Here is a 25,852-nt window from a genome sequence, read left to right as displayed (position 1 = left end):
TCATTTTCCAGGGCAGATTAAAATCATATCTATCTAATATTATTTAGTATATCCAAATAGAATCTAGATATCATACGCAGAAGAGATTTGAACAGAAATTACAGATTTGGCAAGGTCAACAAAGAAGTGGATTAGTATTATTTAAAATTGTCAATTGACACATTATACGACTGATAAAATTTCCAATCTAAAATAATTTAATATATTAAGATATATCTCTGAAAGATCTCGTCTTTGTGAGTTTGACACTGATAAGTTAATTAAAGGCAGTAACAAAAGGCATCATTCAATTGTTTTCTATCTCAAATTAGAAGTATGCCTCAGAACATATGAAAATACATATGAAAATGATTTCTTAATAATGATAAGGATGATATTTCCATCCCTTCAAAAGAGCAGATCATTACTAAGTTATCATGGTATCAAAATACCTCCCTCTTACATTCCCATGAAAGTGAATAACTAGTAAAGTCCTGTTGTGTAAATGATGTTTAGACATTTCATTTGTGGAGCAAAGAAGCTACATATGACAACAAATATTTACAAGCAGTAAATGATGTTTAGACATTTCATTTGTGGAGCAAAGAAGCTACATATGACAACAAATATTTACAGCCTTGCTTGTGAGGCTTGACATCAATAATTTTATAAGTCCAGTCATCCTTTGGAGGAAAGGCCATATACATTTGTAGAGACCATGTCACGATCTCCATGAGAAATATACCAAATAATGAAAAAAAATTAATTATAAATCTAAACCCTTCATATACGCATGTACTATTCAACCCTTAATTACCGACATGTAACATGGTTACTATACATATGTTTCCCTTGTTAATGCATAGACTCCCTCTGATTATATACGAGGCATTATGTTTATCGTTGTATGGACTGTCATGTCCATTGGTTTACCATTCATCCACCCGAACGCCAGGTGTGAGGGGACTTTAATATCTCATCTACCCTGGCCAGGTGGCTGGCATCGTACATGACCCATGTGAACCTTTGGAGGGAACGCTGTTGTTTGCGCGCCAACTCCCATCTGACGAACGGTGAGGATGTTCTGAGCTGATCTAAGGGCTCATAATGAATCCAGGGTTTAGTGGGTTTATAAAAGTCTCAGGCCGCAAGACTTGGGTTCATTTGCACCTGTTCAAATGGTGGTGCTCACTTCTGCTCCGCGGATCCCTATCTGCTCTTGGTGCCGGCTCTGTCCAGTCAACTCAGGTATTACCCGCCGAGTCTCAGCTACAACACATAGATTATTCTCTTGTTCAGTATCATTATCACAGGGTCTATCGTTCTGGTTATATTAGTCTAACTTCGAGTTCTGGTTTGTGCAGGCACTGGTTCCTTGGTCTCCATACCGCTCCAGGTAACTCGGGCATCCAGAACATTCCAGGTATTTCTCCTACATGGGTTTACAGAATCACTGTGTATTTGAAATCTTAAGGGTTTACTTGCGGGTCATGCTTGATTCGATCCTTCGACCTGGGGTTTCCTCCTGACAACCCCCACCTGTTGTCTCAGGTTCACCCTCTTCGGCCAAACCGGATTAGGATATGCGGTAGGCCTTCTCGTGCCGGAACCGTGTCTAATCTGGTTATGCAAGGTTGATATATGTATTTGGTTTTCCGTTCAGATTGTAAATCTTACTTGGAGAGCTCACGGCAACCCTTGCCGGAACTTGATTTAAGTCAAAGACTGTTATTTAACTCCTCTATTGTTATGGTGTTCGCAATGAATTTGTCAGATGTAATGTATGCTTGTCGAGACCAGGGTTTACCCTCGTCTTACGAATAGATTGTTGCCATACCCTGCGGGGTTCTCATTTTTCATAATATTGGTATATATATATATAAATGAGCTGTTTCTTTTGAACGCACTAAACGTGTTTTCCATTTGTCTTGATTATATCGACTACTGGTTTGTCTGTGTTTATATGAACTCACTCTTCAGATTTGTTATGGGGTTTCATTCATTAAGTTACGGCCGTTTCTTTTTAGTAAAGTCGGCATAACCCTTCGAGGGTTTGATAATATTCACAAGGGTTTGTTTTATTGAAACCCTCTGTTCACACAACCTCTCGTGCCTGAGACGGAAGTTAAGTGACCGCTGTCACAGTATTCTGTGCATACAGAGTGTCTCACAGGTTAATAATATGTTTTCGTTACAATCGTCAATGTTATAATCATCTTTCAATGGGTTGCATGTATTGTGGAATGAGACCCTAAGTACTGGGTTCGATGAGTTGTATCTAAGAACGGCTTTCCATATTGAATGTGACACATAATGTCCTCTGCATTTCGTGACTTTCCAGTTATTCAACATATATGCTATTTCCATTTCTACAGTTATAGATTTTAATGGTTGTTCCACCATCGAACCGTTCATGCATTATCGCTGTGCGTTTACTGTTATGATTCTGAAGAACTTTATGAAGTTTACATACGAATCCATGTAATCATGTATCGATTCATACAGTCAGTTATGTCTTGGTTTTCACAGCTAATATATTTCGATTCTCTATGGTTTATGCATTGTTTCTACAACATTCTTATATCGACTCTATCTGTAGCTTGTATAATAATCTTACAGCTTCCAGATATCGACTCTGTCTGTACCTATGTATTGTCCTCACAGCTATCATATATTGGCTGTCTGTAGTTTATGCATTGTTCTACAGCTGTCACAGATTGACTCTGTCTGTAGCTTATGCGTTAAGCACCATTCCAGTACTTATAACATGTATCAGTTTTCCTATATTTACCTGTAATGTTTACAGTGGACAGTCTCTGTTTCCTTGCTTAATAACTAGCACTAGCATATTCTTAGCACTGATTATTGACAGTAACCTTACTTTTACTTTTATAAGCAACAGAGAACTGGTTTTCATTTCCTTCTAATTTTCTAATACATAGATTAAGGAAAAGACTAAATCTGGTGATTAATTCGTACCTGGTTCGCCAGCTACAGAAGTTAATGCTCCAGATGTTCACCTGTAGTCATATGATTGCTCTTATCCACCCAGCCATGAGATCCATTAATTCACTGGATTCTCCCCCCGAGCTGTCCTGCAGGCCTGCAGCCCTCAGCAAGACTCCAGCACCTCAGTGCCTAGGTTATCTGGTCCTCACCAGACGTAACCCTTTTCCTTTGTTTTCCTTTCACTCAGAATTTTTCCTCTCCCTCTCTGTCCCAACAGAACAGGGATACTTTCCCTCCCAGGACTTTTCCTGGCTGAGGGTTAGTTTTCCTTTTCAGTTTTCATAATTGTTTCTTTATCCAACTCCTCCCTTAGGAGACTGCCAGCATTTATCAAAATATCTTCCATTTATAAATAACCAAAAATAATATCTTTTAACAATATTAGTTAGTAGTTCACACTAATTTCTACCATGGTAACTTTTATCATTACAAGATTTTACGGGGTCATTACATCTTCCCCCCCTGGGATTGGACATCGTCCCGATGTCTATTCCCATTAAATAAGTCCGGGTACACTCTCCTTATAAGCTCCTCGTCTTCCCAAGTGGCCTCCTCTGGCCCGTAGTGCTGCCACAACACTTTAATTTGGGTAATAACCCGTTTCCGCAGCCGCACTTCTCTCCGGTCGAGAATGCTCTGTGGTTCGACCAGAACCTCGCCTTCCGGTTCGACCTGCAGACAATCAATATCCTTAATCAGTCCTCCATTAAGTATATTGACACATATAATCAACGAGGTTAATTCTTACCCGAACATCTTGCCATTGGATCACATGTTTGGGATCATATACATATTTCTTTAGGACAGAGACGTGAAACACGTTGTGAATTCTAATATGGCTTGGCAAGGCAAGCTGGTAGGCCACTGGCCCCACTCTAGCCAAGATCTGAAAAGGTCCAAAGTATCGAGGGGCCAGCTTGGCGCACCCACTCCATTGCAGTGTGCTCCTTCTGGGTTGAATCCTCACAAACACATGGTCACCAACCTTATACTCTGTGAATCTTCTTTTCCTGTCCGCGAAGCTTTTCTGTCTGTCTTGTGCAGCCTTTAAGTTTGCACGCACTCTTTTCACCATATCTTCCATGTCTTTAAGCATTTCCGGCCCCAAACTCAGCTTGTCCTCAGGTCCACCCCAACTTGAGGGTGTGCGGCACTTTCGCCCATACAGGACCTCAAAGGGACTTAGCTGGGTTGAGGTGTGATACCCATTGTTGTAAGCAAATTCGACCAGATGCAAATACTCTTCCCATTGACTTGGTTTTAGCATCACATTCGCCCTCAACATGTCTTCCAATACCTGATTAACTCGCTCAGTTTGACCATCGGTCTGCGGGTGATAGGCCGTGCTAAAGTTCAACTGAGTACCCAACTCAGCAAACAATGTTCTCCAGAAGGTGGAAGTGAATTTCACATCACGGTCTGATATAATTACCTTTGGCAACCCATGCAACCGGAACACATTTTGCATAAAGAGATGAGCAATTTGTACTGCCCTGAAAGTGGACTGCACAGGTATAAAGTGCGCTGCTTTACTCAATTTATCAACCACTACCATGATAGAATCGTTGCCCTTCTTTGTTCGTGGCAACCCGGTTACGAAATCCATGGAAATGGTTTCCCATTTCCATTCCGGAATAGGCAAAGGCTGTAACAGTCCTGCTGGATGTTGATGTTCAGCCTTAATTTGCTGGCATTCCAAACACCGCGCCAAGTACTCAACTACCTGTTTCTTCATTCCTGGCCAGTAATACTCTTTCTTGAGCGCCGTGACCATCTTTTGGTACCCTGGGTGGCCAGTGTAGTGGCTGATGTGGAACTCATCTAGAATCAACCTCTTAAGGTCATTTGAATCAGGTACATACAATTTCTTATTAAAACACAGCATTCCCGCACTATCTAGTGTATAGCCTTGCTGTAATCTTTCATTAACAGATTGCTGTACTTGCTGTTTTAAGTGCTGGTATTCAGAATCATGACTTGCTGCTGCTTTTATCTGTTCAACCAGCGAACTCCGCCACTTGCTGATTGAAAGTTCATATAAACAATGAACCTTTCGACTTAATGCATCTGCCACCCGGTTTTCTTTGCCCTTTAAATGCTTTATTTCAAAGTCAAACCCACTTAGAAAATCTGCCCAACGGCCCTGTCTCGCATTCAAGGTAGGTTGGCTGAAGTAATGCGTCAAACTGTGATGATCTGTTAACAACAGAAACTTCCTCCCAAGGAGGTAATGTCGCCACATTTTCAGCGCATGAATAACAACAGTTAATTCTAAATCGTAAGCAGAGTATCTCTGCTCATGCTCTTTTAGTTTCCTTGATTCATACGCTATTACTTTTCCTTCCTGCATCAATACTCCTCCCACACCTTCCTTGCTTGCATCGGTGCACACCACGTAATCCTTATTAGGATCAGCTATCCTCAGGATGGGTGCAGTGGTGAGTAAGTGTTTCAAGCGGTCAAAGCTCTGCTGACATTCTGGTGTCCACCTAAATGCCTTCCCTTTTTTCTGCAATGAAGTAATAGGATAGGCTATCCTAGAAAAGCCTTCCACAAACCTCCGGTAATAGCCGGCTAACCCCATAAAGGATCTGATATCAGCAACGTCTTTGGGTATGGGCCACTCCATAATAGATTTTATCTTCTCAGGGTCGACTGCAATTCCTTCTTTAGTAATCACGTGGCCCAAATATTGAATTTCCTCCTTGAAGAAATCGCATTTGCTGAACTTAGCGTATAGCTGATGTTCTCGAAGAGTTTGTAACACCAACCTCAGGTGCTCCTCGTGTTCCTGCTGGGAACGAGAATATATCAAAATGTCGTCGATGAATATCAGTACAAACTTGTCCAGAAACCTGTGAAACACGTTGTTCATCATACACATAAAGGTAGCAGGTGCATTGGTCAAACCGAAAGGTAGCACTACAAATTCGTAGTGTCCATAGCGTGTCCTGAAGGCAGTTTTGGCAATGTCTTCTTCTTTAATTCGGATTTGATGATAACCAGATCGCAGATCGATCTTAGAAAACACTGTTGCTCCCTTCACTTGATCGAAGAGTTCGTCAATCCGAGGCAAGGGGTACTTGTTCTTAACTGTGAGCTTGTTCAGCTGACGATAGTCTATACACATACGGAGGGTCCCATCTTTCTTTTTGACAAATAGCACCGGAGCTCCCCACGGTGACACGCTGGGGCGAATATAATTCTTTTCCAGCAGCTCTTGTAGTTGCATTTTCAATTCTGTCAATTCAGGTACACTCATCCGGTACGGTGCTCGTGACACCGGTGCTGCTCCTGGTATCAACTCTATTGTGAAATCTATATCCCGTTTCGGGGGTAATCCTGGTACTTCTTCAGGAAATACATCCATAAATTCTTGCACTACCGGAATATTGTCCACTGCAGCTGTTTTGTTTTTCTGGTCTGCATACCCAACTTGAATAGCATAAATCTGGCACTTTTTCCTGAGGCATTTAGCCAGCTGGGAGGCAGTGATAGGCCGGATTTGTACAGGGTGTTTAATCCCTTGTAATTCTTGCTGCTGTCCTGCGTCATCCTTGTAATAAATGGTTTTGGTTTTGCAGTTCACCAACGACCAATGCTTTTCCAACCAATCCATACCAATCAGAATGTCATAGGACCCCAAAGGAAGCACATTCAAGTTTGCTGTCATTGACTGTCCAGCTATGCTAAAAGGACAGTTATTTATTTTGGCCAAAACTCTTCTTTTAGCTCCTGTGGCTAGCTGTACCAGCCATGGGTTTTTGAATTTTTCGGAAGATAGTTTACAATGTTCAACTACTTTTGGACTAATATAACTTAAGGTAGCCCCTGGGTCAATAAGAACAGTTATGGAGAGATTGGAAATTTTACCTTCAAATTCTACCATGCTTGGCTGGTATTCCGCTTGACGGTCCTCCAGTGCCGCGTTAATTCTTGGCATGCTGCGCGCCACTTCTCCAACGGTCGATGCTTCTTGGATCTGAGATATCTGATCCCCTCCCTTACGCTGAGGGCAATTCTTTACATAGTGGGGGCCTCCACAACCCCAGCATTGGACTGGAGGTCTGGCCCCTCCTTCAAGGTCTGATCTGGCAGGTGGTTCACCAATTCTGCTCTCACTGGGTTTAGTCCGAAAGGTACTCTTGGCTATATTTCTGCCCATCTGTCCTTTACCAGCAATCTTGCTGCTATTACCACGACTTCCCTTGCTGTTACCAGCAATTCTGTTGCTTTTTCTATCATTCCACCTTTTATTTGAAGTGTCTCCTTTCTGCTTGTTTTGCTGATAACAGATTCTTGCCTTACGAATCGCCTCGTCCATTGTCCTGGGATTATCGAACTCAATACGTTCTCTTATATAGGCTGGTAAACTGCTTACAAACCTCTGCACCTTGGCCTTCTCCTCCTTGATATATGGTACATAGCGAAGCAAGGAGGTAAAGCGGTTGATGAACTCGTCCATGGATTGTTGTCCCAGTCGCAAATCATGGAACTCCCGTGCCTTCTCATCGTAGAAACGTTCAGTTAGATATCTCTCCTTGAAGTACTTCTGGAACTTTTCCCAAGTTATGTTCTGCTCGCTTACTCCTTTTACAATTTTGATTTCCTCCCACCACAGGGTTGCCTTGCCCTGTAGCTGGAAGATGGCCAGCCGCGCCTTCAAATTTGGGTCATATTCATATAGCTGGAAGTACTTGTTAATGTTAATTAACCAAGCCTCTGCAGCTTCCTCCTGCTCTCCGTCAAAATGTGGAGGCTTAATTTTCCGGAATTCTCCTTGTAACTCCATTCTCTGTCTCTTTGGCGTCTGCTGTTCCACTACATTGTCGGAATGATCTTCCTTTTCCTCTGAGAATTCAGGTGCGTAATTCCGCTCTTCAGTTGCCCTTTGCTGTTCTGCACTAGGATTGGCTAAGGGTGGGTTTTGTCTTTCTGATAGACTCTTTAATATTCTCTCTTGTTCCACTGTCAGTCGCGCGTTGTCTTCTCGCAGACGCGCCATTTCATCTTTCAATTCTTGAACAGTTTGCAGTATTGCTAAATTGGTACTGCGCGTCTCTGCACCTAGCTGTATCCACAGTTCTGGATTTTCCCGAGGAACGCCATCTGCTCCCTGCATTCCCTCCATCTTCACTAGTGACTGTTATTGTCTTGCTGTCTCTGTTTTAGTTCCTAATTAATAGACAGAAACCAATTAGCTGAATTTAATTCTTTCTCATACATATATTATAAAATAAATCTCATGCAGCTGGAAGTACTGCTCCAGAGGCCACAGATTTGAAACCTTGGCTCTGATACCACATTGTCACGATCTCCATGAGAAATATACCAAATAATGAAAAAAAATTAATTATAAATCTAAACCCTTCATATACGCATGTACTATTCAACCCTTAATTACCGACATGTAACATGGTTACTATACATATGTTTCCCTTGTTAATGCATAGACTCCCTCTGATCATATACGAGGCATTATGTTTATCGTTGTATGGACTGTCATGTCCATTGGTTTACCATTCATCCACCCGAACGCCAGGTGTGAGGGGACTTTAATATCTCATCTACCCTGGCTAGGTGGCTAGCATCGTACATGACCCATGTGAACCTTTGGAGGGAACGCTGTTGTTTGCGTGCCAACTCCCATCTGACAAACGGTGAGGATGTTCTGAGCTGATCTAAGGGCTCACAATGAATCCAGGTTTAGTGGGTTTATAAAAGTCTCAGGCCGCAAGACTTGGGTTCATTTGCACCTGTTCAAATGGTGGTGCTCACTTCTGCTCCGCAGATCCCTATCTGCTCTTGGTGTTGGCTCTGTCCAGTCAACTCAGGTATTACCCGCCGAGTATCAGCTACAACACATAGATTATTCTCTTGTTCAGTATCATTATCACAGGGTCTATCGTTCTGGTTATATTAGTCTAACTTCGAGTTCTGGTTTGTGCAGGCACTGGTTCCTTGGTCTCCATACCGCTCCAGGTAACTCGGGCATCCAGAACATTCCAGGTATTTCTCCTACATGGGTTTACAGAATCACTGTGTATTTGAAATCTTAAGGGTTTAATTGCGGGTCATGCTTGATTCGATCCTTCGACCTGGGGTTTCCTCCTGACAACCCCCACCTGTTGTCTCAGGTTCACCCTCTTCGGCCAAACCGGATTAGGATATGCGGTAGGCCTTCTCGTGCCGGAACCGTGTCTAATCTGGTTATGCAAGGTTGATATATGTATTTGGTTTTCCGTTCAGATTGTAAATCTTACTTGGAGAGCTCACGGCAACCCTTGCCGGAACTTGATTTAAGTCAAAGACTGTTATTTAACTCCTCTATTGTATGGTGTTCGCAATGGATTTGTCAGATGTAATGTATGCTTGTCGAGACCAGGGTTTACCCTCGTCTTACGAATAGACTGTTGCCATACCCTGCGGGGTTCTCATTTTTCATAATATTGGTATATATATAAATGAGCTGTTTCTTTTGAACGCACTAAACGTGTTTTCCATTTGTCTTGATTATATCGACTACTGGTTTGTCTGTGTTTATATGAACTCACTCTTCAGATTTGTTATGGGGTTTCGTTCATTAAGTTACGGCCGTTTCTTTTTAGTAAAGTCGGCATAACCCTTCGAGGGTTTGATAATATTCACAAGGGTTTGTTTTATTGAAACCCTCTGTTCACACAACCTCTCGTGCCTGAGACGGAAGTTAAGTGACCGCTGTCACAGTATTCTGTGCATACAGAGTGTCTCACAGGTTAATAATATGTTTTCGTTACAATCGTCAATGTTATAATCATCTTTCAATGGGTTGCATCTATTGTGGAATGAGACCCTAAGTACTGGGTTCGATGAGTTGTATCTAAGAACGGCTTTCCATATTGAATGTGACACATAATGTCCTCTGCATTTCGTGACTTTCCAGTTATTCAACATATATGCTATTTCCATTTCTACAGTTATAGATTTTAATGGTTGTTCCACCATCGAACTGTTCATGCATTATCGCTGGGCGTTTACTGTTATGATTCTGAAGATCTTTATGAAGTTTACATACGAATCCATGTAATCATGTATCGATTCATACAGTCAGTTATGTCTTGGTCTTCACAGCTAATATATTTCGATTCTCTATGGTTTATGCATTGTTTCTACAACATTCTTATATCGACTCTATCTGTAGCTTGTATAATAATCTTACAGCTTCCAGATATCGACTCTGTCTGTACCTACGTATTGTCCTCACAGCTATCATATATTGGTTGTCTGTAGTTTATGCATTGTTCTACAGCTGTCACAGATTGACTCTGTCTGTAGCTTATGCGTTAAGCACCATTCCGGTACTTATAACATGTATCAGTTTTCCTATATTTACCTGTAATGTTTACAGTGGACAGTCTCTGTTTCCTTGCTTAATAACTAGCACTAGCATATTCATAGCACTAATTATTGACAGTAACCTTACTTCTACTTTTAAGCAACAGAGAACTGGTTTCATTTCCTTTTAAATTTCCAATACATAGACTAAGGAAAGACTAAATCTGGTGATTAGCTCGTACCTGGTTCGCCAGTTACAGAAGTTAATGCTCCAGATGTTCACCTGTAGTCATATAATTGCTCTTATCCACCCAGCCATGAGATCCATTAATTCACTGGATTCTCCCCCCGAGCTGTCCTGCAGGCCTGCAGCCCTCAGCAAGACTCCAGCACCTCAGTGCCTAGGTTATCTGGTCCTCACCAGACGTAACCCTTTCCTTTGTTTTTTCTTTCACACAGAAAATTTCCTCTCCTCTCTGTCCCAACAGAACAGGAATGCTTTCCCTCCCAGGACTTTTCCTGGCTGAGGGTTAGTTTTCTTTTCAGTTTTCATAACTGTTTCTTTATCCAACTCCTCCCTTAGGAGACTGCCAGCATTTATCAAAATATCTTCCATTTATAAATAACCAAAAATAATATCTTTTAACAATATTAGTTAGTAGTTCATACTAATTTCTACCATGGTAACTTTTATCATTACAAGATTTTACGGGGTCATTACAGACCAGAGGTTTGCTGGCGAGGAACCATGAGCTACCTACTTTTCTGGTACACACTGTGTACACACTTGGCCATTCTCACCATAAAAAATATATGAATATAAACTAGTGTTTGGCATACCTATTAATATGCACAAGAAGTTGGAAGAATGAATTTCCCAATCTGCTTTTTTGCAGGGTTTCCTTCCAATTCCCCAATTCCCCTATCGGTGTAGCGCCAAAAATTATATCTAGTGCTCTTGAACAGACTGGGGAAGGAGCTAGATTTAGGATAAAAAAATTTGGGCAAGACGACCTAATTGTTGGAAAATGGATTTACAGATGACGAGGACACAGATTTAGAAACACGCCTCAAGTACTTTAGCGTGACAAATAGTTAAAGACAGTAGGAACTGGAAAGAACAGATGGAACTTGTTCCTCTATTGATCGTGGGCCTCAAGTACTTTAGCGTGACAAATAGTTAAAGACAGTAGGAACTGGAAAGAACAGATGGAACTTGTTCCTCTATTGATCGTGGGGAGGTTAAAGTCTTGTCAAATTAAGGATGTAAAGTGGTTGATCGTGGGGAGGTTAAAGTCTTGTCAAATTAAGGATGTAAAGTGGTTGACTTCTCTGTGGAAAAATGGGCTCAATGGAATTCTGGCACATCAAATGGGTGGAAAGACAGTGCAAACTATTGGTCTCCTTGCTCATCTAAAGGGGATGAGCATCCATGGGCCCTTTTTAATAGTTTCTCCTCTTTATACTCTCTCAAATTGGGTGAATGAAATCAATAGGTGGGGTTTTAGATCTCTGCGAGTATTGATTTTCTTTTGTCTTGCCCCCATTCTTATTCTTATGAATGTAAATATTTTGAGGGTATATTTTCATGCTTGTTAGAAGCATGAATGTTATGATCTATCATGGATCCAAAATTCATGGATCCAAAATTGAGCGATAAGAGCTGAGGAAAATAGACATGCCTCAAATAGTTTGAGGGTCCAACATTCCCTATTATTGTCACTTCTTATGGGGTTGCTTTGAATGATAATAAGGAAATTGTGTTGTGATTAAGGTGTCTTGTAGCACTTTCTATTTCAACCTAGTAGCCATCAATGTATATTACCCTTTTCAACCCTAACTACTATCAATTTCATATTCAAACCCTTTCCACAATAAAAGATAATCCATGCTCCCCATCTTATATTCTCAAGCTAGGCGAGAAAATCATGATGAAACTGGTCGTCCTTGGGTGATAGGATATCTAAGTAACCAAGAGTACCAATAGAATGGATGCAAAATACACAAGAGAGAAAGACCTATAATATATTTTCAAACTAATATGTGCATACAGTCATCTCCTTTAGGGAGTTTTGCAAGTCCAAATCAACATGATTACAAAAAAGTTTGCGAGATTTGTATCTTTGCATCTTTAACATAATGGGAAGAATTATAGGGTTGGTTATTGTTTCATTTCTAGCGTGATGAAATTTCTGAGCAACTGTATCATACAATGCCTAACCACATAGACTAATGATGATCATCGATGATATGAATTCAAGCCTTCCAAACTTCCTGCCTATAAGGATGAACAAGAACCTAAGGAAGACTCAACAACACTTAATTATATTGAATTGATAAGGGCTTGTTTAACTAGTGTACCTTGGAATACTGCATGCAGGAATCAACACTATTGTTATATATTATGCCAACATAAAATATGAACATTTCCGAAATATGGTAGGACCAATAAATATAACAAGTGGATTCTTTAGGAACTTCGTGTGAAACACCACAAATGAAATAGGATTGTAAAGAATCCTACTGGACATGTAGGAGGAAACTCGGTAGGGAAGGGAAAATATTTGTTTAAAAGTTGTGAGGAACATTGACTGCACCATTTTCTTCAAAATTAGGTGCTCTTTTTTTCATTTTTCTTTTTAAATGAGAGGTCAGTGAAGCCTGTGGAACATTCATTTATTAAAATTCTAAATTTTCATTTATTAAAATTCTAAATTTTCATAGTGATTGGAAAAAAGTGATTAACATATACTGGATATAAGTCTATGGACTTATGGACTTCAAGACAACCTGTAGGACAAAATGGACACTGAAATTCCTTTTGACTATTAAATTCAAATCTTGTTTCCATGGTAAACTATTTAATCACTTAAATTATATATGACATCTATGAATGAAACATCAAAGTCCATGCTATTTTCTGTAATTTCATCATTAGAATATATTTAGTGTGAGATTTCCAAGCTTAACTCTCCAAGCTCAATTGTTCGTTGAAGCAAATGTTTATTTAGCAGATAACATTTTAAGAAGTGTGCTTTTCAGGGATGAGAATTTTAGCCATTGTATATAACAATAATCAATGTTCCAACTACAATTTTCAAGGCCTCCTCTCACATTAGTTTGCTTCTGATTGGGTATTTTGGTGGTGGTCCTGATCCAAATCATTATTCTAACAATCTCGTTTTGGTGGCTCCCTTGTTTGATGAAAATAAGTATTTGGGATTCAACCTTAATTTATTGTTAACTTTTATTCTTTCTTTTTGTCATTTAGTAAAATTTCTTAACTAGGGAGAAGAGCAATTCCTGAAATTCGAACACTGCATGACAATTTTCAGTAGGTTCGAACATTGCATGACAATTTTCAATAGGTGCTTAGTTTCAGTGTGTTCAATAGTAGTAAGAATTTTTTATGTTATTGTTTTTCACTTTGAGATTGAAGTGTCTATGGCCAAGTGTGTAACCAAAATCTAACTGATCCATATACCCCAAAATAGCCCAGTTACAAACTTTTAAGAATGTGCCTTGCCATCTTAGGGAGAATTTTTGAGATGCTTGAATGGGGTTTGTATATAAATGGATTGATTGCATTTTTTTATATTGACTTTTCTAATATAGACATGTTGTGGACTCTTATCATGAGTGAAAATTTCTTGGTACACGTGTTCATGTGGATGGAACAGTTGGCAACTTAGTTGTGTGCTTTCTATAGGTATTTAAAACTTTCATTTGAAGTAGCAGTTGTTGAGATTTTCTGTTTTGGAGCAAAATAGGAAAAATCTCAGCTGATGACAACAATAGAAATTCAGTTCCTAGATTAGCTCCAAGTTGTTGGGAGGGAGTTAATGCCTCCTATATTTGATGTGAGTGAGTTAATGAGGCTGTTAGATTCTCTATGCTATATAACATGCAACCATTCGGATGTTTGCTATGAGGGTGAGAGTTTTGTGAGGATTTCATTATGTAATCTCCAGTTTGAATAATAAAATTGCCGATGCCTATGTTGTGTGGACGTAGCCCAGATTGGTTGGGTGAACCACGTTAAAAACTGTGTTTACTGTGCATGATTAATTCTGCTGTGTTATTTGTTGTTTAATTTAGCTGTGCATCACTCCAACAATTGGTATCAGAGCACGTTGGAGGAGCGGCACTGCTGGAGGTGGAGCGCGGAGTTGGTTTGGTTGCTGGTGAGCAGATCGATTGCTGCCTGGAGGTGCTGCGTGGCTCAGGCAGCGTATGTCTGCTGAACAAATCGTGCTGGAGCGTTGGAGTTGTGTCTTACGTGCTGGAGCGCTGGAGCTGTGTCTTAACGAGCGCCCAGGTACAGAATTTTATAAACAAATATTCAAACGTTGACTGTATGCGCCATATATAGAAGTTTACTGCAACCCAATTGGCCCTGCGCGTTTTTTAATTGCCCGAATGCCATGAAACAATGAAATCTGTTCTATTGAAAGAAATATATACAGTGAAAAAACAGTAAAGTAATCATAAGCATCCGAATATAACATCTACAAATGATTAGCATCGGTCTTTGGTGGATAGTATGGGGCGTGGTTTATGATTAGGCCTCCAAGAATTCGAACAATGAACGGGAGGTATTGTGGGTGACTGTGATTTTACAAGTATCGGTAGCTCTTCTTGCTATTTAATCACACTAATGCAATAAACAACAGAACGCATTTACAAGTATTCCGTTGTCTTTCACATAAAAGCATGTGTGCAGAGAGGAAGCAGTAAATAACTGCGTAAACAGGAAATTTGTTTGTTGCATGCGTTTAACATAAAAGAATGTGCGTAGAGAGAAAGCTGGGAATTGTTTTTTATTTTGGCGGTGGTCTTTAAATGTTGTTTTTCGCTGGTGGGAATATACTGCTGAGGTTGTTTATCTGTTGCCCTGAGGTATTATTTTATGCTGGCGCGAAGGTATTTTGAACTGTAATTCTGCACATAAATAAGTCAGTTTTTTTTGTTGTTGTGTAAAAACAAAGGCATAGGCAGTTTGTTTTAAATTGCTAGTATTTAAAGTATTGGTTTTGGAGATTATTGTGTTTTTTGATACAAATGGCGAAAACTCAAAGTGCCCAGTTTGAAATTGAGAAATTTAATGGCAAGAATAATTTTGAGATCTTGAAGGTAAAGATGCACGATCTGCTGGTTCAACAAGGTGTGGCGAAAGCACTGTTGGGGAAAAACAAAAGGCCTCCTTCCATGACGGAGGATGAATGGGATGAGATGGACGATAGAGCTCTGAGCGCAATTCGGTTATGTCTGGCGGACGATGTTCTGTGCAACATTGTGTCAGAGAAAACCGCCGCAGGCTTGTGGTCGAAGCTTGAGAAGCTCTATATGACGAAATCTTTGACAAATCAGATTCTCCTGAAATGACAGCTTTACGGCTTGCGGATGAAAGAAGGTACCTCAATTGCTGATCACCTGAATGTTTGTAATACCTTACTGGTGCAATTAGACAGTCTAGATGTGAAATTTGATCCAGAGGATAAGGCAATAACTCTATTATGTTCATTCCCTGAATCCTGGGATCACTTTGTTACTTCCATAAGCTTTAGTACATCAGACATCCTTGAGTTTGACGATGTTGTTGGAGCCTTGTTGGCTGAGGAGACGAGGAATAGGTTGAATGCAGACACCTCTACATCAGAGGTAATGATGGCCAGAGGTCGCTCAAGAGAGAGACACTCCGGGGGAAAGCATAGCGAATCTCGTTCAAAGTCCAAAGGAAAGAAGACAAAGGTGAAGTGTTGGCATTGTGGCAAGGCTGGACATCTGAAAAAGGATTGCTGGAAGCGAAAACAGGCTGCTAAAGAAGGCTCTTCGACAGAAAAGAAGGAATCCAACACCACAGATACAGGTTCAGTATCTGGTTCAGGTATGAGTGATGAGGTATTGTCTGTTAATGTTTCAAAACATGATCAACATTGGTTGTTAGATTCCGGGGCGTCTAACCACATGTGTATTCATAAAGATTGGTTTAAAACATATAAATCAATTTATGATGGTGTTGTGTACATGGGTAATGATGTAACATGTAATATTGTGGGAATTGGGAGCATACAACTGCAAATGTTTGATGGGACAACAAAAATATTAACTGATGTGAGGCATGTACCAGATTTAAGGAAAAATTTGATTTCATTAGGAGCACTTGATTCAAATGGATATAAAACTGTAATTCAAGGTGGAGTTATGAAAATCTATAAAGGTATCTTACTAGTGATGAAGGCTAAGAAGGTAGGAAATATTTTTCAATTAGAAGGTAGAACTGGGTCAGATCATGTGTCGGTGTCTGAACAGGACAGTAGTTCCATTCGCCTATGGCATCAAAGGTTGGGCCATATGAGCGAACGAGGGTTGAAAATTTTGGTTGACCGTAAGTTACTTCCTAATCTAAGATCTGGAAAGTTAGATTTCTGTAAACATTGCTTGTTTGGAAAACAAAGTAAACAAAAGTTTAAAACAGGCAAACATACTAGTAAAGGGATACTTGATTATATTCATTCAGATGTTTGGGGTCCATCCCCTATAGCGTCGTATGGTGGCTCGTCATATTTTGTGTCGTTTATTGATGACTTTTCTCGAAAAGTATGGGTCTACATGTTGAAAAAGAAGTCTGATGTTTTTATAGTTTTCAAGCAGTTTAGAGCATTGGTAGAAAACAACACTGGTAGAACTATAAAATGTTTAAGAACTGACAATGGTGGTGAGTTTTCCTCCAAGGAGTTTGACAGCTATTGCAAGGATGCAGGGATCGAAAGACATAAGACCACGGTTTATACTCCTCAGCAGAATGGAGTTGCTGAACGCATGAACAAGACTCTTCTAGAGAGAGCAAGGTGTATGCTGAGTAACGTCGGGTTGCAAAAGGAGTTGTGCACAGAAGCAGTGGCAACAGCTTGTTATGTGATAAACCGATCTCCATCAACGGCGATAGGCTGCAAGGTTCCGCAAGAGGTATGGAAAGGACACCCTTGTGACTATTCTAAACTCGGAGTGTTTGGTTGTGATGCATATGCTCTAGTGCCTAAACATCAGCGAACTAAATTAGATCCGAAATCAAAAAGGTATGTCTTTGTTGGGTATGGTGATGGAACAAAGGGATTTAGATTGTGGGATCCTACTACCCGCAAAATCATCATCAACAGAGATGTAAAGTTTGATGAATCCTCTCTTGTACAGTTAGATGTAAATAGTAGATTGAAACAGGGTGATGTATCTGATTTCTAGCATATTTAGTTTGACAGCATTTCTAATGACAGTCATAACGACCATAGTTCAGATTCTAGTCATGAACAGGTTTCAGAATCAGATTATGAACAGGGTTCAGATGGAGGTCATGAACAGGCCTCAGATGACGATCATGAAGAAGTTCCTACAGATGATAGACAGCCAATTGTGGAAGCACCAGAAACATTCTTAAGGAGGTCTACAAGGATCAAACGCCCTCCGAGAAGGTATGATGATCATGTTACTTCAGTGGCTTTGATCGCTAATGATGATGAACCTTTGTGTTATCAGGAAGCTGTAGAAGGTTCAAATAGTGACAAGTGGAAAGTAGCCATGAAGGACGAAATGATGGCTTTAAGTAAGAATGGTACATGGGATCTGGTTGAACTTCCCAAAGGCAGGAAAACTGTGGGATGCAAGTGGGTGTTCAAGCTGAAACGGGGTGTGAATGATACGGAAGACAGGTACAAAGAGAGACTGGTTGCAAAAGGGTTTTCTCAGAAAGCTAGCATAGACTTTCATGAGATATTTTCACCAGTGATTAAAATTGTTTCAATTAGAATTGTGTTAGCATTAGTGGCTTTGTTTAATTTAGAGTTGTAGCAATTAGATGTTAAGACTGCATTTTTACATGGAAACTTAGATGAGGAAATATATATGGAACAACCGGAAGGGTTTGTTCAGCATCGCAATGAGAAATTTATCTGCAGGCTCAAGAAGTCATTATATGGCCTGAAGCAATCGCCTCGACAGTGGTATAAGAAGTTTGATTCTTTCATGTTGAGTCAAAAATATGTAAGAAGTGAATATGATCATTGTGTTTACTTTAAGCAGTTAAATAATGGCATGTTCATTATCTTAGTGTTGTATGTTGATGATATGCTTTTAGCAAGAAAAAGCATTGAAGAAATCAACAGGTTGAAGACTCAGATGGCAAGGACGTTTGATATGAAAGATTTAGGAGCAGCAAGACAGATTTTGGGCATGGAGATTTTCAGAGACAGGAGTAATGGTAAGTTGTGGCTATCACAACAGAAGTATGTTGAGAAAATACTTTTGAGGTTTGGTATGAATAATGAGAAGCCTGTGTCAGTCCCTTTAGCTTCCCATTTTAAGCTTTCTTCAATTTTATGTCCTAATACAGATGAAGAAAAGGATTATATGTCTCGAATTCCATATGCCAATGTAGTAGGGTGTTTAATGTATGCGATGGTTTGTACTTGACCAGATATTTCACATGCAGTTGGGGTTTTCAGCAGGTACATGGCAAAGCCGGGTAAAGAACACTGGTCAGCAGTGAAATGGGTGCTTCGGTACTTGAGAGGCACAAGTAGTTATTGTATTTCTTACAATAAGAGTAGTGAATTTGTTTGCAGATATGTTGATTCCGATTTTGCAGGTGATTTGGATAAGAGAAGATCAACTTCAGGGTCCGTCTTTACTCTTGCAGGTGGAGCTACAAGCTGGATGTCAAAGCTACAGAATATTGTTGCTTTATCCACTACTGAAGCAGAATACATTGCTACTTCTCATGCTTGCAAAGAGGCGGTTTGGTTGAAAGGTTTGCTTGGTGAGTTTGGTAAGTTACAGGACAACATCAGGTTACTTTGTGATAGTCAAAGTGCAATACATTTGGCTAAGAATCCAACCTATCATAGTAAATCAAAGCATATTCCAATTAAGTACCATTTTGTAAGACAGGTTATCACTGAAAGGGGAATCTCTCTTAAAAAGGTGCATACAAAGGAGAACTGTGCAGACATGTTCACGAAACCAGTTTTGTTGGAGAAGCTACGCTGGTGTTTGGCTTCTCTTGGCTTGCAGAAAAGATAAAATAATAATAACAGGGCATCATGCTAATTGTTGTCAAGGTGGAGATTGTTGAGATTTTCTGTTTTGGAGCAAAATAGGAAAAATCTCAGCTGATGACAACAATAGAAATTCAGTTCCTAGATTAGCTCCAGGTTGTTGGGAGGGAGTTAATGCCTCCTATATTTGATGTGAGTGAGTTAATGAGGCTGTTAGATTCTCTATGCTATATAACAGGAAACTGGCAACCATTCGGATGTTTGCTATGAGGGTGAGAGTTTTGTGAGGATTTCATTATGTAATCTCCAGTTTGAATAATAAAATTGCCGATGCTTATGTTGTGTGGACGTAGCCCAGATTGGTTGGGTGAACCACGTTAAAAACTGTGTTTACTGTGCATGATTAATTCTGCTGTGTTATTTGTTGTTTAATTTAGCTGTGCATCACTCCAACAGCAGTGAGAACATGATCACCGGTCAAAATTCTGAATGCAGTGTATTAATTTGTTGTTTTCATAGCTACTTTATTTGCATATACAAGTGGATGACATATGGAGAGGCAGGCACTGCACGAACTACGTTAGGTTCTGGTCTTATTTATCATGGCATTCCAAAAGTAAAGATACTCTCTTTCACCACATGCAATAATTACTACAAACTTGTTAAATATAGTAGAATAAATTTAAAGGTTGGTTCATTAATCCTTGGAATACGGAGAATGATGGAAATGTTGTGCAAGTATATGCTTGATTTCAAAATGTGATTTTTCCAGAACCATGAACACATGTTTCAGTACGATCTATTTTAACATTTTGAAATTATTGATAGCAGACCATAGATACAATTTTCTTCAGTGTAATCTTATATTTGATGTTGGTGGTTATTCATGCATACTGAGTCATTTTCCTGAACTTAGGTAGCTTGCATTGTATTGTACTTAATCAACATACTTGAATGGATTATTACTGAACATGCATGCTCCTCATATTCTTACATCTCGGTCCCTCTATATGACACTCTTGGTAACTGTCAAACTTTGTAACATCACAAAAGCGCGCTCTAAGCATGCCTTTCAATTGGTGTTGCAGTTTTTGGGAGATTCAATGGGTTCCTCAGATCTTATAGTGAATCCAAATGGCGTTGAAGGTAGTATGAATATATATATATATATATATATAAACAATTGGGGCAAAATAGAAAATTCACTATAGCTATTGATATCATATTGAACCAGAAGCGAATAATCTCTCATTTAGTAGAGTTAGTTCCGTATAACTCGACTAGATTTTGTTAATGTGGAAACTGACCTACCTTATTATGGCTTCTTTCGTTGAATCGACTTACAGAGGTTCAGTTTGTATTGAACCCAGAATATAGGATAATTGCTTTATCCACCCTATGCTTATTGCGTTGGTATGTCATGGGTAACCTAAATACCTTGGAGTAAGGCTTTCACTACTAATGTGAGGTAATTATCTGAGAATGATAAAGCTCTTCAAAATTATTGCTCTTCAAAATTATTTGATTTGAGTTTGTTCTTTCTTCTCAAGCAAGATATTATTGTATCTGAGAATGATAAAGCTCTTCAAAATTATTTGAGTTGAGTTTGTTCTTTCTTCTCAAGCGAGATATTATTGTTTCATAGTTTCTAGACTCGTTTTACAGAATCAACACTGCATAAGAATATGTGATTTGTTTGTTGTTTGAATGATATGATAAGGGAAGCTACTATGCTTAGGTCTGTAAAGTGGGTGGACCAACTTAGAGATCTAGTTAAGGAGTTTGGAAATTATCTCCTTAACAATGTTTTGATTTTTTACTTTAAAATTTACAAAAACATTGTGAGCAAGTCCATCTCAAGATAGGAAATATACTGCTTGAGACTAACAGATTGTGGATCAGAACCCTTTCCTATTAGAGACACACAATAAAATTTACAAAAACATTGTGAGCAAGTCCATCTCAAGATAGGAAATATACTGCTTGAGACTAACAGATTGCGGATCAGAAACCTTTCCTATTAGAGACACGCAATTAAGACTTTGTGTTAGAATTTGTGTTTTGGTTGCATAGTATTTGAAACTGTGAACATCTTTACGATTCTTAATTTCTTATGTAAAACTTACACACTTTAATTAATTAGGCAAACCTACTTCTCATGTTGGACTTTGATGTGCATGAGACGATGGAATTGGCCTCAGGAGATTACGTTCTGGTGTTTTTTTTTTTTTCCCTAAATCCAGTGAATTATTTTTGTTAAAATCAATTATTTTTGTTAAAATCGTGATCTTTTGTTATATATAATGTTTTTTTACTCCATAAATGGATAAAATCCCCTAAGCTACTTGAATTGTAAAAATTTCACAACTTATATTTGTGACTCCAACCAATCCTTACTAAATTCTAGACAAATTCTACCGCAAAATGTACCTAGAAAAACTCCAAAACATATAACAGATAGAATATGGCCTTCCCTATATCGCTATTTTTCATTTTTCATATGGGCCTGAGGGTACTTTTTCCGGGAAAAAGGAGGAGAGGGATGAAAGCATATGACTGCCACGGGTCAATGGTTAGCAAATTTCCTTAATTTACCCATGAACAGAAGATTGTTTGATCTTCAACATGCCAAGGGGTAGAAGTGATGGAGTTCAATTTCAAAGGAAGCCTTTGGTTACTTGTCTATTCGTTATGTTTTTTTACTAGGTCTTCTTTTTGTCTATTATGGATCTTTCTTTGGGTCCAGAATGCATCAGAGTACTTCAACTCAAGTCGAAAGATCATCTAGAAAGCTTGAAGGGAATAAGGGTGACAATGATGATGAAGACAATGGATCAAATCTCCAAGAGGATATACTCATAAGGGAAAAAAGGAATACAAAGGATGACGAAGAAAGTGATCCCAAGCTTGAGAACGAGATCCCAAACGAAGAAAATGACCAAATTACATTGAAAACCTTCCCTGTAAGTATTCAATCAAAACTTTTGTGTGGGATATTTGTTGTTGTTCTCCTCGGAATCATTATACTTTCACTTTTTCTGTTGTAATTTACTCAGTTGCTAATATTGGACGAGAATTTACTCATTTGTTTTATAGGAGTGTGACAGTAAGTACTCAGAGTTAATTCCATGCTTGGATCAGAATCTTATCTACCAATTAAAGCTTAAACTCGAATTGGGTCTTATGGAGCACTATGAAAGGCACTGCCCTCCTACATAATGACGCTTCAATTGCCTGATCCCTCCACCAGAGGGATCTAAGGTCCAAATTCTTCTTTCACCTATAATTTTATCTTGCATTTTGTTCACAGTTTATTCCTCTATATTCAATTTCACTCGAAGTTAGAGTTTTAGATTCAGTTTCCTGCAAAGTTATAAACCTCCTTATTGTTTAGTAATACCTTGCAAATGTATCTTTAAAATTCTAACAGAAATCTAAAATGGTTTAATTAATTTCATTTAACAAACATTAAATAAATTTTCTCATGCCTAACAGAGACGTAGACATATGTTTAGGTTGTTTACAGGCGTATGCGGCTATGGAAAAAGAACAATCCTTGTGACCACCTAGTATTTGAAGCAGGCTATATAGACAAATGAAATATCTTACATGTCAACCTGAAACGAGACTTAAATCTTTTTTACAGAATTTATAAAAAACATTCCTTGTAATATGTTTATCAACACAAGTGTTAGTTGTGCCTTCTATTCCTTTTTATTAACTAGAACATTGTTTGGAATCGATCCTGTCGAAAAGTCAAAGGTGTTTATAATGCTGCAAACGATCTTTTGAATCCAGATTTTCACTGCCCTAAGAACTATGAATAGACGATCTATATGCAAATATAAAGTATCAACTTGAGTGGGAAATCCCAGGGATTCTACGAAGGCATGTTGGTTATTCTATTAGCTTAATTATGCATATACCTGCAATAGTATACATCTTAATGGCTAGATGAAGCATCATTTTTAGTTGTGCTTCAAGGATGGAATATCTTGTATATAGTGATCCTTGATATTTAAAAAAAAAAAAAATTACTCAAATTATTGAGTTGTAATTATAATCATTAAAGTTGTAATAAAGGGCTACATAGTTTGCGATCATAACATAAATATAATTTAAAAACTCCTGTGAATTTCATTAAATCATTTGTCATTATATCTTTAGACTTTTTTGCATGTATATACAATTGGGTCAATGATGCAGACAAGTCAGGTCTGTAGTACTCTGTCTTCTCTGATCTGCTCAAGTGTAGTTATACACATCCTTCTCCAGCATATCAGGACGGTGAAAGAATGCTTCCCAAAATCTGAAAATGGGTTAGTAATAAACATGGAAATACACTCTGAAACACACCATTACAACAGAAGGATCATGAGAGGAATTTTACACAATACTAGCAGATCAGGGAATCCACAAGAAAATACAGGCCACTGCACAACAATCACAGTCAATATATTCATTTCCCCTTCTCTAAATACTCACAGGAGCAACAGCATAGACAAGTTCCTGACTGGAAATTTAAATCGGCAGTTATCTGTCTTAACCATAATTTCTATTGGAAGGTTACTAAAATATCATTATTAGGCCCAAATAGTGGTGTCCTGCCAAGTTACAATGCTCTCTGGCTCGCCTGCATGCCTCCTTTGAGCATACTCAATCCCTTTTTCCCATGTTACACAGAGATAGGTTGGTTTCTCTATACGTAAAACATGACTAGTTACCATCCTTAATTCGTTAACAAAAATGTATAACCCCTAAATTTACTCCTAGTTGGAATGACAACATGAACATTGAATCTGCCATGTTTTTGGGTGTAGATCCACCAAATTTTTCATCGGATTCCTGCTCCATGGTCTAACTATCATTTATCTTCAAGCCACTTTGCACCAAAATTCATTCCTTGTTGCTCACAATGAAGAGACTCAAGTGATTCCAAATAATCTATCGCGAGATGTTGACTAGTGTTGTTCTTTACATCCCCTGCATCATATTCCCATTGAAAAAATGTTGAACCTCCTGGTTCAGAGCTATTAGGTGTTTCTTTCGCTTCTTCTTCCACTTGTTAAACTAATTCTCAATTATCCACTTCTTTGTGAAATGTAAGTAAATCCATTCTTGACATTGATTAATCATCTTCTTATCTGCTAATTTTTTGTTCTGGTTACCAGCTTCTCCCGTCATCACCTGCAATCTTATTTTCTTTAAACTTCCCAATTCATGTATGGTCCTTTTCTTTTCTTATCATGATTGCTTCTCGAAACTAACATGGTACCATAACTTGAACAGTAGGGTAACTACTCAATTCATTGATTTAATTTTCCACAAATTTCATATGATGTGTAGTTCCTTCCACAATGCACTCCCTTCTCAATGCACTCCCTACCTGCCCAAGATTTTGTGAGATTTTGTGGCATTGACCTTACAGCGATTATTTAGACAACAATTATTTTCTCTACAATAACAACATCCATGGCAATATCTCTACTTTTGGTTTCATCTATAATCTTCACCTCTTCTTACTTCCTCTTTTCAAGGCTTTAAAAGATGTTCCTTCTCATCATGTTTTACTTTACAGGTGTTCTCTAAGTCATGATGGATTACTTTCCAGTCAAATTGCAGGGCCATCCCAACACCAAGTTACATACATCCATTGCCACCATGTCACATAACACCATGTCTTTATAAGGACCAATATGGAAAGCAACTGACAAGCTTGATGAATAAGCATGCCATGAACCTTTTTCAACAAGGAAATGTTATAAGGATTTGTTTTAATGTAATCTAAATGTTCCACTGTTTTAGCTTTTGTGAGCCACATTTTCTAATAAATTTTGCCAGAATCTGGCCCAAAATTCATAAAAATTGTTGAAAATGTAGATATCAGTTGTTGAAATTGCAAACAGTTCGTTGAAGCAAATGTTTATTTAGCAAATAACTTTTTAAGCAGTGTGCTTTTCAGGGATGAGAATTTTAGCCATTGTATATAACAATAATCATTGTATATAACAATAATCAATGTTCCAGTTACAATTTTCAAGGCCTCCTCTCACATTAGTTTTCTTTTGATTGAGTATTTTGGTGGTGGTCCTAATCCAAATCCTTATTCTGACAATCCCGTTTTGGTGGCTCTCCTGTTTAATGAAAATAACTATTTGGGATTCGACCTTGTTAACTTTTATTCTTTCTTTTTGTCATTTATTCTTTCTTTTTGTCATTTAGTAAAATTGGTTTAAGGGGAGAAGAGCAATCCCTGCAAATTCGAATTCGAACCTTGCATGACAATTTTCAGTAAGCTCAAACGCTGCTTCAGTGTGTTCAATAGTAGTAAGATTTTTTTATATTATTATTTTTCACTTTGAGATTGAACTGTCTATGGCCAAGTGTATAACCAAAATCTGATTGATCCATATACACCAAAATAGCCCAGTTTATGTTAATACACGAATGTGCGTTGCCATGTTAGGGAGAATTTCTGAGACGCATGAATGGGGTCTGTA

At 38.7% G+C, this 25,852-nt stretch overlaps 2 long non-coding RNA genes across 2 annotated transcripts; both read left to right on the top strand.

Moving 5' to 3' along the window:
• Positions 1–1,132: 1,132 nt before the first annotated feature.
• LOC149262874 (uncharacterized) lies at positions 1,133–1,715 on the top strand. Its single transcript, XR_016249588.1, has 3 exons — positions 1,133–1,227; positions 1,344–1,402; positions 1,531–1,715. It is a non-coding gene; the product is annotated as an uncharacterized LOC149262874 (long non-coding RNA).
• Positions 1,716–8,935: 7,220 nt separating this feature from the next.
• On the top strand, positions 8,936–9,310 carry LOC149262873 (uncharacterized). Its single transcript, XR_016249587.1, has 2 exons — positions 8,936–8,997; positions 9,126–9,310. It is a non-coding gene; the product is annotated as an uncharacterized LOC149262873 (long non-coding RNA).
• Positions 9,311–25,852: the final 16,542 nt, after the last annotated feature.

Source organism: Pinus tabuliformis, chromosome 6 (assembly GCF_031772625.1).
Source record: "Pinus tabuliformis cultivar Carrire ecotype Pingquan chromosome 6, CPIR1, whole genome shotgun sequence".
NCBI lineage: Eukaryota > Viridiplantae > Streptophyta > Pinopsida > Pinales > Pinaceae > Pinus > Pinus tabuliformis.
The sequence above is the reverse complement of the archived record's forward strand: the minus strand, read 5'-3'. Positions and strand labels throughout refer to the sequence as shown.